Raw genomic sequence first — 17,293 nt, 5'->3', positions numbered from 1 at the left:
ATTTTTTTTATATTTGCAAAATTTCTTTTAATTAATAAATAAGAAGATATCTGAGAATTACTCCAATATTTTGAGACACAACAACATGAGTATCGTCAGATCACGTTATTTTGCTCGAGCGAATGGAATCGCTGCGAACGAGGACGCAAACAGCTATCGACAATACGCTCTTTCTCAAGCTCCAGCTTACCTACAGCGCTTTTCATTCACATGTACGCTTAATTGCAAATCTCACCAAACAAAAACTTGTCTTTTTTAGAATATTTATTTTTAATATTAACAAATACCCTGTCAAAATAGCAATTACACCCCCCTATCCGGAAAGAAAGGACAAAGCTATACATGTATATTTTATGCTGGTTAATAGTATGTATAGATTCAGATGCAATCCTCTGACGTTCAGATGCGCCCCCTGAAAATAATTCTTGGGCGCCCCTGCAAGCATCTTGCAGAGTTAAAATCCCTCGCAAAGCACATGGCTTGTTCATTTTCTTTATATTTGAACATTTAAATTTACTTTAAAGTCACCTCAAAGATATTACTTGTAATATACATTTTTACCCTTTTTTAACTTTGAGGGGAATTTTTATGGAAAATGACCGCTACCCTCCAGCCAAACCGGCATTTTCGTATCAGACTATCATGGAAGAGTTAGCTGAAAAATTTTCAGATTGCCTAAAATACCTACCCAAAAATGTCTAACAACTCTCGGACCATTTGGTATATCGATTCAGTATTGCATTCTTAAAAAAATTATTTTTTTCATAAACATATCTTTTCATTAAATTCCATTTTTTTTCTATTATTTATTCTGTTTTTCATACTTTTTACAGATTTTCTTTCTTCTAATTTTACATATTTCTTGGTTTGGTTTTAGATGATATTAGTAGAGGTGAGAATTATCAATAGAAGCCTATAAATTTACATTATATTGGCAGGAGTATTGCCAAATTTATATACAGGAGTTTGGTAACTACCACTGTGACAGTGACAGTTTTAGTTGACATACTCCTCCGATACGTCTAAAGGTGGGAAACTATCAATATAATGTAAACTCATAGGTTGGTATTGGTAATTTTCCACCTCTACTAGTTTCATCTCTTTTTATTTCACAATGTATTATGTTTTCCGTCTATTACGTTATTTTGCCGGTTATTAGGGCGCTCATCACTGTATTTCAAATATAAATCTACCTTTGACGTTCAAATACAGTGATGAGTGCGCTAATAACCGGCAAAATAACGGAAAAGACGGAAAATATAATACGTTGTGCAATAAAAAGAGGTGAAACTAGTAGAGGTGGGAAATTATCAATAGAAACCTATATATTTACAATATTTTGAAAGTTAGTTTCCCGCCTTTAGACATATTGGAGTCAAACTGTCACAGGAGATATAATATAAAAGAGATATTTTATATAATTATAATGTAAATTTATAGGTTTCTACTGATAATTTCTCACCTCTACGGGTTTTATCTCTTTATATTTCACAACCTATTATGCTTTCCGTCTTTTGGTTATGTTGCCGGTTCTTAGTGCGCTCATCAGGGCCGCCGCTACCATGCGTGCGAAGTGTGCATCACACACGGACGGCAAACAATAGGGGCGGCCAAAAGCAGGCCACTGATGATAATACTTTTTTTAAAACGAAAATAAATTCAAATAATTAAATAGTCATGATTCAGATAATTCTGTAAACTATTCATTTATCATTTATAGTTGCCTTTTGCAAGTATGGTCATAAAGCAGTTCCGGGAATACTTTTTCATTCAAAGCGGCTGGCGGCTTTCGGACTTTTAGATATTTTTCTCGTCTCCGTGTGGAGGAGGGCCGCTCAAGTAGAATACCTCCACAGCTTCTCCTGCTCATCGTAAAAGGCAACTAATTGGAGCAGCTGTCCGCTCTCCTCTAGCCAAGCTCCTAACCTGTCCGTGTGATATAGTTAATACTCCCAATTATCATAGGGGTTGGCCCCTACCATAGTGGGGCAGTGCGCACTTGCCCCTCCAGTGACACCCACTGGAGGGGCAAGTGCGCACTGCCCCACTGAACCGATCAGCACGACCCAACCCGTGGGTAGAAAAATGGGACAAAAAAAGAAAACAATAAAGGCGGAAGAGAGAGCAGCGCGGGCGAAAGAGAAAACAAAAGAGGAAGGGACGAAACTCGAGGGGAGAAAAGCTGGAGGCGAGAAGTGGAAGAAAAGGAATAAATCGGATCTAGAACCAGTGCAATCCAAAGCAATGGAAAAGACAGAGAAGATAAGAGGGAAAAGAGGGAAGGAAGAGAGAAGCAGCAAACCAAGAGAGAGAAAGAAAGAGAACAAGAAGATTAAAAGAGGGAGAAGAGAACAGACAGACATTTCATTTATTAAAAATAATAGGTGAAAATAGTTTCTATCCTTGTGGAATCGGTACTCACCGGAAAGACAGCATACGTTTGGAAAGACAATGAAGTCGACTTTTCAAAGTAACAAGACATTTACTCAACACATTACTTATGCATATTTTTTTAAATACTAGTAAGGTACATTTTTCTAAAGTGTTGAAATTGGAAGAGGGCGGCAAATATTAAGTTGCACACGGGCAGCCAACACCTTAGCGGCGGCCCTGGCACTCATCACTGTACAAAAACACATACATAGTGGCCAAATAGTATGAAAATGCTTACCACTGTACAATACATAAACATACTAACACAGCAGTGTTCATTTTGTAGGATGCGGATTTCTCAAAAGCGTTTATTTTGTGAAAAGAGCTTTATACTCTAACTGCTCTCGTTTTTGTTCACTGGTTTTTTGCATTAACTTGGTTCTAACAAACGCTTCGTGGTACATATTGTCTATATCCAAGTTACTTCTATTCTTCCCATTGCTATACCTGATGAACGGAAATGTCCCTCTGAGCTGTGTTCTCTACAAAAATAAACCAAATGGCTGTTCCTTTTGTTCACATTAAAATGTTTTGCATAAGAGTGCGGGATAATGTTAAAACTAACAGAAAAACGTATTAAAAATCTAAAACTCTCGACCTACTACTGAAAACTTTATTGATTCATTAAATTTTAATATATATAACACTTTAAATTAAAAACTTACTTAAAAAACACTTATTAAAACCACGAATTGACTTGATCAAGTGAGTGGTTCTCCTAACTATACTATAAACAGTCATTCGTTGTAAGCTATGCGACCAAAGCAAAGTAACAATTTCGAGTCTATCCTTTGTTGTTAGGTACGTTCAAGCGACCAACTCAAACCAGTCGTTTCAAATATGTGTTGTATTAATTTTATGAAATGCCACCTTTAATACGTTAGCCGAATTTTTCGAACTAACTTTAATATCAGTCTAATAATTATTTGGTCGTTGTTGGTTTAATTTCTAGTATGATATGCACACGATTAATAAGCATTGATGTACATTTTGTTTTAAGCAATTTTATAAAAGAAAAGAGAACATCATGGTAATCACATAGTAACTAAATATCATGATAAATCATTTTCGTAATTAACTATTTAGATTAGATGGGAAATAAGCCACAATTAAATTGAAAAAAATAATTTTATTAACGTTTCGTCGCCCAAATCGGGTGTCGTTGTCAAAATGCAAAATACTACTAAATTAAACAAAAATGTTGTTACTTAGTAAAAAATTCTTCGAATAATTTATTTAATCTGACTTATTTATATCGGCAATTCAGACATATACATTTTAAATTAGAAGACTTTAAAATGATATTGCCAATATTTATGAGTTGCGTTCCTGGGACGACTTTACTGAAAGATAGTTCATTCGTTTTCCCTCGTGATTTACTATGGAATCTCTAACGCGAGAATTTTACTGTCACCCTTGCACTTGGTTGTCTTTTTAAAGACAGACCACATGCTATGATATTTTTGTGACGGATATTCTTGGGTTGGGGTGATTTCATGTAATCGAATGAACTATCTTTCAGTAAAGTCGTCCCAGGAACGCAACTCATAAATATTGACAATATCATTTTAAAGTCTTCTACTTTAAAATGTATAATATATGTCTGAATTGCCGATATAAATGAGTCAGATTAAATATACTATTAGAAGAATTTTTTACTAGGCAACATTTTTGTTTAATTTAGTAGTATTTTGTATTTTGACAACGACACCCGATTTGGGCGTCGAAACGTTAATAAAATTATTTTTTTCAATTTAATTGTGGCTTATTTCCCATCTAAATAGTTAATTATAAAAATGCCACAAGGAAATAGCTTCAGAAAAATCATTTTCAAGTTGTATCGTTGCGTAGTGGAGTAATAAGTGAAATGTTCCAAGATGACAGGCCAAATATATAGAGCAATTTATGTCAATAAGGAAATTTGAATATTTGAAGTTCTTTATGCAATAAACTCAGCCAAACCCAAGAAAGAAACTGGAACCTGGAACAGACAACATATCAACTACTGAGCTAAAAAGCAATTAAGCTTTTTAATGATGTGTATAATACTGGTGAAATTCCTTATATGGTAATAATCTATTAAGTCTGTTTTTATAGCAATTCCAAAGAAGCAGCGGGCAAAAACATGCGACGAATATAGTTTAATTAGTCTTGATGAGCTTGAAAATTTTTCTTCGCATTATTTATTGCGAAATATATCTAAATAAAAACCAGTTTGGATTTAGAAATGCGCCGGATACACGTAAGGCAGTTTTTGGCTCGATGTGCTCCACAAAAATGCTACCACCAACATAAAGATATTTATGTGGCTGTCATCGATTACAAGAAGGCTTTTGATAGGGTACAGCATTAAACGCTTTTGAACATTATTAAGAATCGAATGCACTGATGGTCATTGATGGTAGAGACCTACGTATCATTGAAAACTTATATTGGAAGCAGAAATCAGTTGTACTGGTGAATATGAGATTAACCGACGAATGATACAAACAAAGAGACGTCGGACAGAGATGCTTTCAATCAATGATACTTTAAGAATTATTGTATTGAAGGTTGAAGAGTTTTGGAAGGTTGAAACTAAAAGAAAAATGACTTGAACGATCAGGTCTTGGCCAAAACTTCACATTTTAAGAAACTTGACCAAAATTATGTTTCAGAAGGAAAAAAATTTAAAAAACAACTGCATTAACCTGGACATTTTTTTACTTACTAAACTAAATTAATGTCAAATCACTTCGTAGATACAAAATTACATTGTATTGGTATCCCAGAATACTTTTTTAGTATGCCTCGAACCAGTAACAACATTATTAGATATATTTATCTAATGGTACTTCCAACAAAAAATGGACTTGCAAAAAAGTTTCTCCTACGATATAATATGCTTGTATTTTTTTATTTTAAAATTCTTTTCATCTTATTACTACCACAACAATCTGGCAACGATGTACGACCTTGATTGTACACAACTACAACTGATTAATGACGTGCAATAGAACTTGTAGGAAAAATGCTATATATAACTAGAAGATTTAAGATTATTTGATACTTTTAAACGATAATTGGGATGATTGTTAAAAAAACTACATCATACGATACATCATAAATTCTTTTTACTAATTTTTTCCAGCAATAACCGAAATGAAAAAGAATATTTTTTCCCTTTTGCCCACAACCCTAAAACTTAGTACCGAACAACACAGAATAGACTCTATGGTACACATTCATATTTACACATACACTCTTCCAACCATCTGGTTACCAGAATACAAAAAAATGACTAGGTAAACTAAAATTCCATATTTTGGAACGTAAAAAATCAAAGCTACATTGATCTGCATAAGTAATCTCTTTCAAAAAATACTTTATTATCTTTATGGCAAAATTACCTGAATGCAATTTTTTATCATTGTTGAGTTCGACATTTTGCTTTATACATATGTCAAAATCTTTATATATTTAAACTAGTGTACAGAGCATAGACATAATAAGAATAGATTAGGTAAGGTATGGGCCGCTCTGTGCATCGAGGTGTCAAGGTTCTTAGACATTTACTACGGTTGCCTACTCCGACTGTGGTGGAGAGACTTACGTCACAAGAGTACAGAAACCCATTTTTAAATTTGTTGCGGTAATGATCTTCGATCTTTGAATGTGTATTGTTGTGTATGTATATGTATTATTTGTGTTATTATTTATCTTATATATCCCAGTTTACTTTATATTTTTGTATTTGAAATTTTGGTGTTGTTTCCAGTAAAAACTTATTTTGAATTATTATCTATGAAAAGTTATTTATTATAATTGTACATCGTACCTATTGCAGGATCTTAAATAAGAATATATATTTACAAGGTAGATTAAAACGTTAAAATTTCATTATGTATTAACGTAATAATCATGATGATGAAATTTTAGAATGCCAGGTACAGGCTGTAGTGTAACGAAATTTATTAAGTACATGTTATTTATATTCTTATAATATATGTGAACAACTGGTCCTGATTAATTTTAAGTACCAAACTACTCATATACAACAGTTTTCCATAATTAGGTATTATAACCCACTAAACATCTTTATTTCACAACTAGCTTTACTATTTTCCATACATCAAAGACATAAAAATACCGATACATATTCAAATATTACGATTCAAATTACTATACTCTCGTGACGTATTCGCGGGCTTAATGTTCATTGGTTAGTCGGAGTAGGCAACCATAGTAAATGTCTAAGAACCGTGTCGAGGACCGTCTAGCCATCTTTGTCTGTCACATTCGCGGGATCGCTTGGTAAAAAGAGATATATAGACCATCGATCGACTGCCCGCGCGTTACTCTATTTTGCTCAGTACGCCTTGTCTATTCTTATTATGTCTATGGTACAGAGCGTACCTGAGTTATGTGAATACCCCGTGCAGTGTTTGTGTGAAAATGACAGAAGGCTTATTTTGACAGAAAATTCAAAAATATCCAAATAAAGTTAAACGTGGCGATATGTCACCAAGAGGGTTGTGATATGTCACCAATATTGATTAACTATTTAGATGGGAAATAAGCCACAATTAAATTGAAAAAATAATTTTATTAACGTTTCGAAGCCCAAATTGGTCGGTGTTGTTATATGGCATTGAGACCTGGACTCTGAAGACTGATACGATCAATAACCTAGAGGTGTTCGAAATGTGGCTGCTTAGACGAATACCCTGGACACTGGACAGCGATGCAGACCAACAAAGTTGTGTGAAATGGCATGATCAAAGAACATTCGCAATTGACAGGAATACGCAGTGCCGAACAACTATTCCAATTAGCTGAAGACTGTGAACAACTCGCCAATGTAGTTTCTAACATTAGGCGGTCCTAATATGGCAATGAAAAAGAAGAAGAACGAGAAATACTGCAAATTCAGATGCTGGTATTTGGTACTTTGGTCAAGGTATCATTGTAGGAAATATGTTAAACAACCTATACAGGGTGTTAGTAAATAAGTATGAAAAACTTTAAGGGATAATTCTACATGAAAAAATAATGGCAGTTTGCTCTATAAACGTATGTCCGCAAATGTTTCGTTTGCGAGATACGGGGTGTTGAAATTTTTATTTCAAACTGCCAATTTTTTATTGCTCTAAGACCGGTTGAGATATGAAAATTACATTTGGTGGGTTTCGAGAGGTAGTTATTGCGCATTTTTTGGCAAACAAATAACAATTTTATATTCATCATTGGCGCGCCTACGGGTAATGGTCTGAATTTTTTTAAAGAAAAAAATGGTACGCCACTGATATATTTCAAATTAAAAATTATTTTTGTATTCCACGTTTAATTTATGAAAAAGAACCTTTCTTGTATTCTTTTCCTATGGTGCACCGTTTTTATGCGAAAAAATAAAACATCTTCGAGCGTATTTTTCATTTCTTAATACATTTCAAGACCTATCCAATATAATAAGACCAAAGTAGAACAATAACAGAAAATATTACTAAAAAGATTTTAACTAGGTGCAAAGCTACAACAAATGTTCAAAATTACCTCCTTTAAAGGTGACAGAATAATTGTATATTCACCATTGGCGCCCGTACAGGTAATGGTCTGAATTTTTTAAAGAAAAAAAAAATAGTACGCCATTGAGAAACGTCAAATTAAAAATCATTTTGAATTCCTCGTTCAATTTACGACAAAAAATCATTCTTGTCTTTTTTTCATATGCGGCGCCGTTTTTATACAAAAAAATAAAACATCTTAACTCTTACAAATTATTCGAGGCAGATTCCATATGCATAGAAACTTATTTCAAATACTTTGTAAACGTCAAGATATTTTATTTTTTTGCATAAAAACGGCGCCTCATATGAAAAAAGACAAAAACGATTTTTTGTCGTAAATTGAACGAGGAATTCAAAAATGATTTTTAATTTGACATAACTCAGTGGCGTACTATTTTTTTCTTTAAAAAATTTGGAACATTACCCGTACGCGCGCCAATGGTGAATATAAAATTACTCTGTCACCTTTAAAGGAGGTAATTTTGAACATTTGTTGTAGCCTTGCACATAGTTAAAATCTTTTTAGAAATATTTTCTGTTATTGTTCTAGTTTGGCATTATTATATTGGAGAGTTCTTGATAATGTATTACGAAATGAAAAATACGCGCGAAGGTGTATTTTTTGCATAAAAACGGTGCACCATATGAAAAAACACAAGAATGGTTCTTTATCATAAATTAAACGTGGAATACAAAAATAATTTTTAATTTGAAATATCTCAGTGGCGTACTATTTTTTTCTTTAAAAAAATATAAAATTGTTATTTGTTTGTCAAAAATGCGCAATAACTACCTCTTGAAAAACACCAAATATAATTTTTAATTTATTTACTTTGAATTTTAATTATTTAATTAATTAATTTTAATTTTAATTTTAAAAGGACTTAGAGCAATAAAAAAATTCGCAGTTTGAAAAAAAAATTTCAACAAAAAAAAATATCTTGGAAACGAAGCATTTGCGGACATACGTTTATAGAGCAAACTGTCATTATTTTTTCATGTAGAATTACCCCTTAAAGTTTTTCATACTTATTTACTAACACCCTGTATATACACGTATCTATATCTACGTCAACATAAAGTGTAGTTCCTTGAAATCCATTTTCTGAAGACAACTACATCCCATGTATTGCGACACCACAAACTGCCAACACTATACCAATTTCCACCTAAACACAAACCTTTGAGGTTAGAACATTGGCCGCCCTGTAGGTATATATTTTACTTTTTTTGTAATTTTTTTGGGAATATTCTTCCATAAATAAGTAAATAGAAAAACCTGTCAAAATGCATTTAGATCAATATTAAAATCGCGATAATTTACGTTAAAAATATTGGTACACCACAGGGTTATATCTTTGGTAAAGTTTCTGCTTCGACGTATCATGTAAATGAATTTTGACAGTTCTTTGTGAATATCATTATGTACATAATACAGTAATATAAAAATTTAAGTGTTAAAACTAAAGACGGGCTATACAATGTGTACAAAAACTAACATAAGTTGCCAATATTTCGATGCCCGATATATTTCGAAAAAAAATTCAAAAATTTTTTTGTACACCTATCAAAATTACAAAAATACGTTAATTTTTGCACTCACTGTATAAAATTCTAGTACCTACTACGCCTAGTAAAATTAGTTACTCTGCTAAATATTTTGTACTTCTAAATTAAGATCGAATAAAAGAATTTACAAAAAATTATACACATATATATAATGAGAGGTCACAGCCTAAAATGTTACAGCCTCACTAACTTTTTACAAGTTCAATAGCCTTTTTTAACAACTTTCGTGTTATTTACATCACAAATACATAAATATATATACTTTAACTCTCTCATTAAATAATATCCAATGGGATTACGATTAAGGATGTTCCAATTTATTTTAAACCGATCTACAACAATTATTAGTATTGAGCAACATGGAAGACTAAATCAATCATATCTACAATTCGATGTACCACACGGCTGTGTATATTTATCCTAATTGTCATTGACTAGGCGAAGAAATGAGAAGAGAAGAGGGCTTGAAAGATGGGAAAAGAGCATCTCAATAAAGGGCTGAAAAATAAACAACCTACGTTTTGCAAATAGTCAAGACAAGTTAATTGATATCATGCGACTAGTTGAAAGTTGAAAACGAAACTCAAATATTTGGTCTGCAGTTAAACATATCAAAAACAAAGATCGTGATAATAGGTAAACTACATAACAACCATCCACACATAACCACGGTTGACCTGTTTGAGGATGTGACCTAATACTTATATCTAGGATCATTGATCATAGTTCTCTCCAGCAAGCAGACACCGAAACCATAGAAACACTTATTATTCAAGAAAATATAGAAGGCCGAAGATCACGAGGAAGATCCCCAACAAGATGGATCGACCTTCCAGGATTCAGGACTGAAGAGAGAAAGAGGCGAAGATGAGGAACAACAAACAAACCCATTAATAAAATAGAGTGGAATACTTTCTTGGTATTGAAAGATTAAGAATTCGCACATGACATACATATGCCTTCTCAAAGTAAATACCAAATGCCATTAAGAACCAACAGTTTAATTAAAACAACATAAAAATGAACAGAGAAAGAATTGTTCAGGCAAATAATAATAACAAATGTACTAAAATAAATTTTGGAACACCCTGTGTATCTATAACGTCATCTATTACTTCATTTCACTGTTAAAAAAACAAGAAACTTACAAAAATTATTTCTGTACATGCATTTTTTAACACGTGTAATTATTGCTTCAATAACTAAGCAAACGGGGAAGTAAAATTAAAGAAGTGTCGAAATACGCACTTTATAAATACCTGATGGTTATTTGGAATACCTGAAGGAATCAAATATACAGATTGTTTAGTTTTAAATTAGATATACTCGCTATAAATGGGAACACCGCTTCCCCATAGCCCACTGAATGCACCTGATTCGCGCCGATTCATTCAGTCATTCGTCATTCTACAGTGGCAATGCAACTCATGCTCATAAGCAATGTTGCCGGTTTTAGCGCTTACTTCAGTGGGCTATATCTGATCAAACACTAAACGGTCTGTATATGCTATAATATTTATGACTGTAACCTCTCTGGTCTATAAAAAAATCCGTAATGAATATATTATAATATACATTGCATAATACACAAGAGGAAACAAGTTCTTTATAGATATACATAACTTTCATTTAATAAAAATAAAGGTATTTATTAGTTACCGTTTCAGGTAATTTTGCTGGTGCCGACAATTGATGAGCTATATAAGCGTACAATGTATATTAATCGTTTTTTAACAATTTTTCAATAACATTATTCATAAAAAACTAATTTTAACGAGCCATATAATAACTGTACGGCAGCCGTTACCTCTACAATAAATATCTCTTCATTATGTTTTTTTTTTCAATATTGTTTCTCTGTTATATAGATGTTTTTGTTTGTTTGTTTCCAACAGTTGTGCAGTTGTGTTACTCTCTGGTTCTACGACTAAAGCTCCGGCTAATTTTAAATCTTTATTAGTTTGTAAAAATATTGTTTTTCACGCCTTCTTGATATGCACCACTGTTTAACACGAGTTTCTCTCCTCCTGCAACAAAAACACAACAAATATTATAATCATATCTTATACAATAGTCTATCTATGCAATGAGCATTTAATGATGGTCATTATGATGCTAGTATGAGAGATACGATAGAGCTATGAAACAAGTGACTCCGATGACAGACGCTCCTTACCAAAAATAGAGAAACAATGTTCAGAATTAATGCCGAACATACCTATTGCCGAAATTAAAAATGCGCTTCAAAAGATGAAGAACAATAAATACCCAGGTGAAGACAAAATAATGACTGAAAGCCTAAAACTCGGAGGACATAAACTTTTTCGGGCACTTACTAAATTGCTCAATAAATGTTTGTGCGAAGCGATAACACCGACGTAGTGGAACAACGTGGAAATTATCTTACTTCATAAGAACGGAAATTTCAGCTACGTTAGAAACTACCGCCCCATTAGCTTATTATCAGATAGATAGATAGATAGATAGATATTTATTCATTTAAATAGGTTACCCTAATATACAATAAATGTAGAGAATAGATATTACAAATAATTTACAAAAATCAAATATAACTAAGCAACATCAAATGAAATTAAACAAACTTTAAATAAATTTACAACATATAATACCATACAATACCCACCCATAAAATTAACATAATAAAGTATTACATCACTTGTTTCTAATATACAGCTTAAGTTTGGTTTTAAAAGATTTTAGTGACATTGTATTTTTTAATTCACCTGGTAGAGCGTTAAACTCATTAAAACCCCTGAATACTAATGAATTCATCGTCATTCTATAATTTGTTTTTGCTATGTAAATATTCCCCATATTCCTTGTAGAATAATCATGCACATTTTTATTGTACACTATAAACTGCTTAAAGTAATCTGGAGCTACATTATTAAGTATTTTATAAACCAAAATCATTGTATAATAATACAGTTTCTCTTCAATTGTGAACCAACTTAAAGCCTGTAGCATATATGATACAGGTGTAAGTCGATTTGTTTTCAATATAATTCTCATGCCACGATTTTGTAGTTTTTGTAGTTGATTGAGTTTATTTAAATTAAACATATACAATATAGTTGCGCAGTACTCAAAATGTGGCTGAATAATTGAATTAAAAACTGTAATTTTAGCTTGAGTCGATATATTTTGTGATATTCGGCTAAAAAAATATAGTTTTTTCGCTATTTTACGGACAATATAATCAAAATGATGATCAAAATTCAAACAACTGTCAATTTGAAACCCCAAATATTTAACACATCTTACAATATCAATCTTTTCATTTTTTACTTGTAGCAGAATGTTATCCGTATTTAATTGGCTATATTTGTATTTTGTTGTAAAGATCATTGCTTTAGTTTTGGAAATATTTAATTTTAATTTATTTGATGCCAAGTATTTAGCCATTTTTTCTAATGTATTATTCATTTTTTGAATCGCTACTTCAAGGTTAGTATCACTACAAGCTACAAAAGTATCATCCGCAAAAAGATTAATAAATTCACTTTCTACATATAGGTCTATGTCATTTAGATACAATATAAATAATAGAGGCCCCAATACGCTGCCTTGTGGTACCCCAACATTGATATAATGTTCAGAGGATAATGCCCCATCAAAACGTACTATCTGCTTCCTATCACTAAGATAATCACTTAGCCATTTGTGTACTTTACCTACAAACCCATAATTTTGTAGTTTTGTTAGGAGTATTTGGCGATCAATGGTTTCAAAGGCTCTTTTAAAATCAAGAAAAACACCTACTATGTATCGGTTTTTATCAATATCGTTTTTAAGTTTACAGAGAGTCAATTGTAAAGCTGACTCACATGAATGTTTCTGTCGAAAACCGGACTGATTATTTATTAAAATTGAATTTTTTCCTACGTGTTCTAGTAGTTGGTCATAAACTGCTATCTCTAATATTTTTTCAATTGGGGGTAATGTGTTAATGGGCCTAAATTCACTAGCTTTATTTGTATTCAAAATCTTCTGAATAGGAACAATTGTACTCACTTTCAAAAGTGTAGGAATTCTACCTGTCATTAGAGAAGTGTTTATAAAATTCAGTATAACGTGACCAATCGATTCAAAAATTTCCCTCACCATCCTTGAATTTAATATTTCATGTATGGAGAACTTGTTGTCCATACTATAAACTATTTTACGTAAGTCTAACATTGACAGTGGTTTAAATTCACTCAAATTTAAATATAAATTATTATTGGTATTGGTCCAGAAATTTATTGAATCAATATTTTCGACAATATTTGTTATACTCCTGACAAAATATTTGTTAAAATTTTCTGCAATCTCCAAACGTTCTCTTAATACATTATGCTCCGCATCTAGATCAAAACATATACAGCTAGGAATATCAAAGTTTTTAACATTAATTAAATTTTTTAATGTTTTCCACATTTTGTTTGGATCATTTTTAAACCTATCAATTTTCTCCAGATAATACTTATCTTTTTTAGCTTTTAATAAATTAACGACATGGTTTCTATGAGTTTTAAACAATGACCATTTATTTTGTTTCTCATTTTCCCGGCAATTATTGAACTCCTTATATGTTTTATCACGAATTCTAATTTGATTAAACACCTCATTATCAAACCATGGTATATTTGATTTATATTTACACGATTGAATAGGCGCAGTATTATTAATTTCTTTTTCGCAATTAGTTATAATTTCATGAAAGATAGTGTCAATATTTGTTGTATTTAAGTTCCAATTAACCATCATTAAGTTAGTTTTAATAGTGTTTAAATTGTTTTCATTTATATTTCTATATTTTTTTATGATACTGTCAGTAGCTGTTGTATTAAATAAATTGAGAGAAATAATAGAATGGTCAGTTACTTTTGGACAATCATGCACATTTACTGAAATATTATTTTGGTTTGTTAAAACAAAGTCGACTAATGTTTTACTGGTTTCGGTAATGCGAGTTGGTTTTGTTACAAGCTGATTTAAGCCATATATTGAAACTAGATTTTTAAACTTTATAGTATAAAAACTATCACTAAGAAAATCAAGATTAAAATCACCTACTAATACACACTTATTATTCCTAGACAATACACTATCGCATATTTCTTCAAAATCTTCCAAAAATTTCGCATCTGAACTTGACGGCGAGTGGTAAAGACATCCAACAATCCAAGTGGTAGAAATTAAATTTATCCTTATAAATCTACACCAGTAATTACCATGTAAGACAAATGACTTAACATAAGAAAATTCATAATTATTCTGAATATATAACAATACACCACCAGTGTACCTACTATTTGAATCACATCTAATACATTTATAATTTTCTATCATGATCTCTTTATCATATATATCTTGCGTGGTTCTTGCTTCACTTAACAAAATTAATTTTGGGTTATAGTTTGCAATGCTTGTTCTTATTTGATCAATATTTTTTAAAACGCTTTGTGCATTTAAATATATAATATCGGTATTAAAAAGTAAATTAGGGTCTGTATTTAGTTTTTTTCATCAATTGAAGTTGAATTGCTAACAGTATTTGGTTTATTATTTATAAATTTAGGGACAATGGTAGGCCTATTGTTAATATATTTAATAGTTTTTGTTGAGTCACCTGCTCTAATCAATTCATCAAGTTGATTCTTTACAGTAAAATAATAATCTCTTTGTCTTTTGGTTTGATCAGCAAAAATCTTGATTCCAGGAATGTTTATTGATGCTTTATTTTTTAATACCTTTAGGGCATCTTCACTTGATTGGTATCACAAGTATATAAGCTATTTACAAGAGTTATTACCAACAGGCTAGGAGCTAAGTTGGATTTCTATCAGTCAAGAGAGCAAGCAGGTTTTAGAGCGGAATATGGCATGAATGATCATTTACAAGTGGTTAAGAACTTTATAGAAAAGAGTGTTGAATACAACAAGCCATCAGTCCTAATATTTGTTGACTATGAAAAAGCTTTCGACACAATAGGTCATCAAAAAATGTTAAAAGCCTTAACAGAATGTCGTATAGATAATCGATATATAAACATGATAAAATACATCTATCAAAATACGACAGCAAGCGTAAAACTGTATGTCGTATAGAATACGAGCATTATAATGGCAATTAAACGCGAGTCTGAAACTGTTTTCTTGTGACATGTTACTTTAAGTACATATTATGTTTATATGGGATTTAGCCACAATTATCTAATGTTTTGACGTTTCTATTTTCACTCCGGAAATCGTTCCCAAAAATATAAGAAAATCTGAAATTCTGGGAAGATTTTATAAACTGTTCCCAGAATTTCAGAAACTTATTATTCTTTCACCGTTTTTTTTCTTCTTCAAATGGAACGACTACTTTGCTATTTACTTTTCTTCCGGTTCTAGCATTTGTCACCTAGTAGAATTACTTCCTTCCTAGTTACAATACTCTCTACCAGTCAATTTGCCGTAAAATGTATCTTTTACCTCGTCCTTTTAATCAGAAGGAGCATATTATACGCTCACTACCACTAAATCACATCCTTTTAGTTTGAATTGAACGAAGAAGAAAATATCAAACAGATTACAGAAATTGGTAGAAATGTAAAGGATTGAAGGCAAATAAATTAATCAAGAAAAAAAGAATGTGTGTGTACTTTGTACGCACGTAAGAAGTTATACTTCTATTATATGATTTCAACGATATAAAATACTTTAAACAGTTTATTTTTATTTTATTAAACTAATTTTAATAATATGTATTATCTTACTCCCGAGGAAGACAAATCCAAAGACATAAAAATTATAATAAATATATTTACTAAAAACACTAATATACTTTTTCCACACCTTTTTTTGGACTGATACATACATAACTTAAAAGATTTAGCACCGAATAACATACTGCCTCTGTGCGCATGCGCGCAGAATAATAAAAATTCACTCTCCATCGTGCCTAAAGAAGTATAACTTCAAAAATCATGGATAGAAAAATAAAAAATAAAAAGAAAGAAAAGCTAAAAACATGATCGAGATAGATATAAAGCGATACATGTATCAATAAGAACTAATTTCAGATCGAATTTGAACAGAATTCTCTTCTTCTTCTTCTTCTTCTTCTAATTCCAAGACCGTTATCGATTGTTGGATATCATGTTGGCTAGCATATTCGCTATAATGTCTTAATTATTGACAGTAGCTCTGCATAATGACGTAGTCGTTTTTCCTTACCATTGCCTTAGATTTTTCAGCCATGATGTTCTTCTACCAGGAGCACGTTTACCTTGGATCTTTCTCTGAATGATCAGATGTAAAAGATCATATTTTGCAGTGTGTTTCATAATGTGATTGAAGTATTCCAGCTTGCGTTTCTTTATTATATTGACCAGTTGTATTGTTTGGTTCAGCCATCTAAGGACCCCCTCAATTCTAACTCTATCGACCTAGATCATTTTTAGTAGTCGTCTGTATACTCACATCTCAAAGGCGTTCAAGCGTTTAAGCATTGCATCACTTTAGAGTCCACGCTTCCACTCCATACATTACGACTTGAAAGATATAGCAATATGTCATTCGAACGCGAAGGTCAATATTAAGATTGTGGCTGTAAAGTATGTTTCTGATTTTGACAAAGGTAGCTCGGGCTTTTTCTATTCGACTTTTAATTTCTGAGGTTGGATCCAGTTCAGCCACGATTTTATCCTTTATCAATTTGAAAATACTAAAAGATGAAATGATGGAGAGTAAAAT

At 31.7% G+C, this 17,293-nt stretch overlaps 1 protein-coding gene across 14 annotated transcripts in view; it reads right to left on the bottom strand.

Moving 5' to 3' along the window:
• Nucleotides 1-3,032: 3,032 nt before the first annotated feature.
• Nucleotides 3,033-17,293, bottom strand: part of LOC114336519 (TLD domain-containing protein 2) — a 911,210-nt gene continuing 896,949 nt past the window's right edge. For all 14 annotated transcript variants that reach the window (XM_050659400.1, XM_050659401.1, XM_050659405.1 and 11 more), the window contains one exon: nt 3,033-11,575. The gene's annotated coding sequence lies outside the window, so the exon portion shown is untranslated. The remainder of the gene's footprint in view (nt 11,576-17,293) is intronic.

This window comes from Diabrotica virgifera, chromosome 8 (genome assembly GCF_917563875.1).
Source record: "Diabrotica virgifera virgifera chromosome 8, PGI_DIABVI_V3a".
Lineage (NCBI taxonomy): Eukaryota > Metazoa > Arthropoda > Insecta > Coleoptera > Chrysomelidae > Diabrotica > Diabrotica virgifera.
This window is presented reverse-complemented; position numbering and strand designations above follow the sequence as displayed.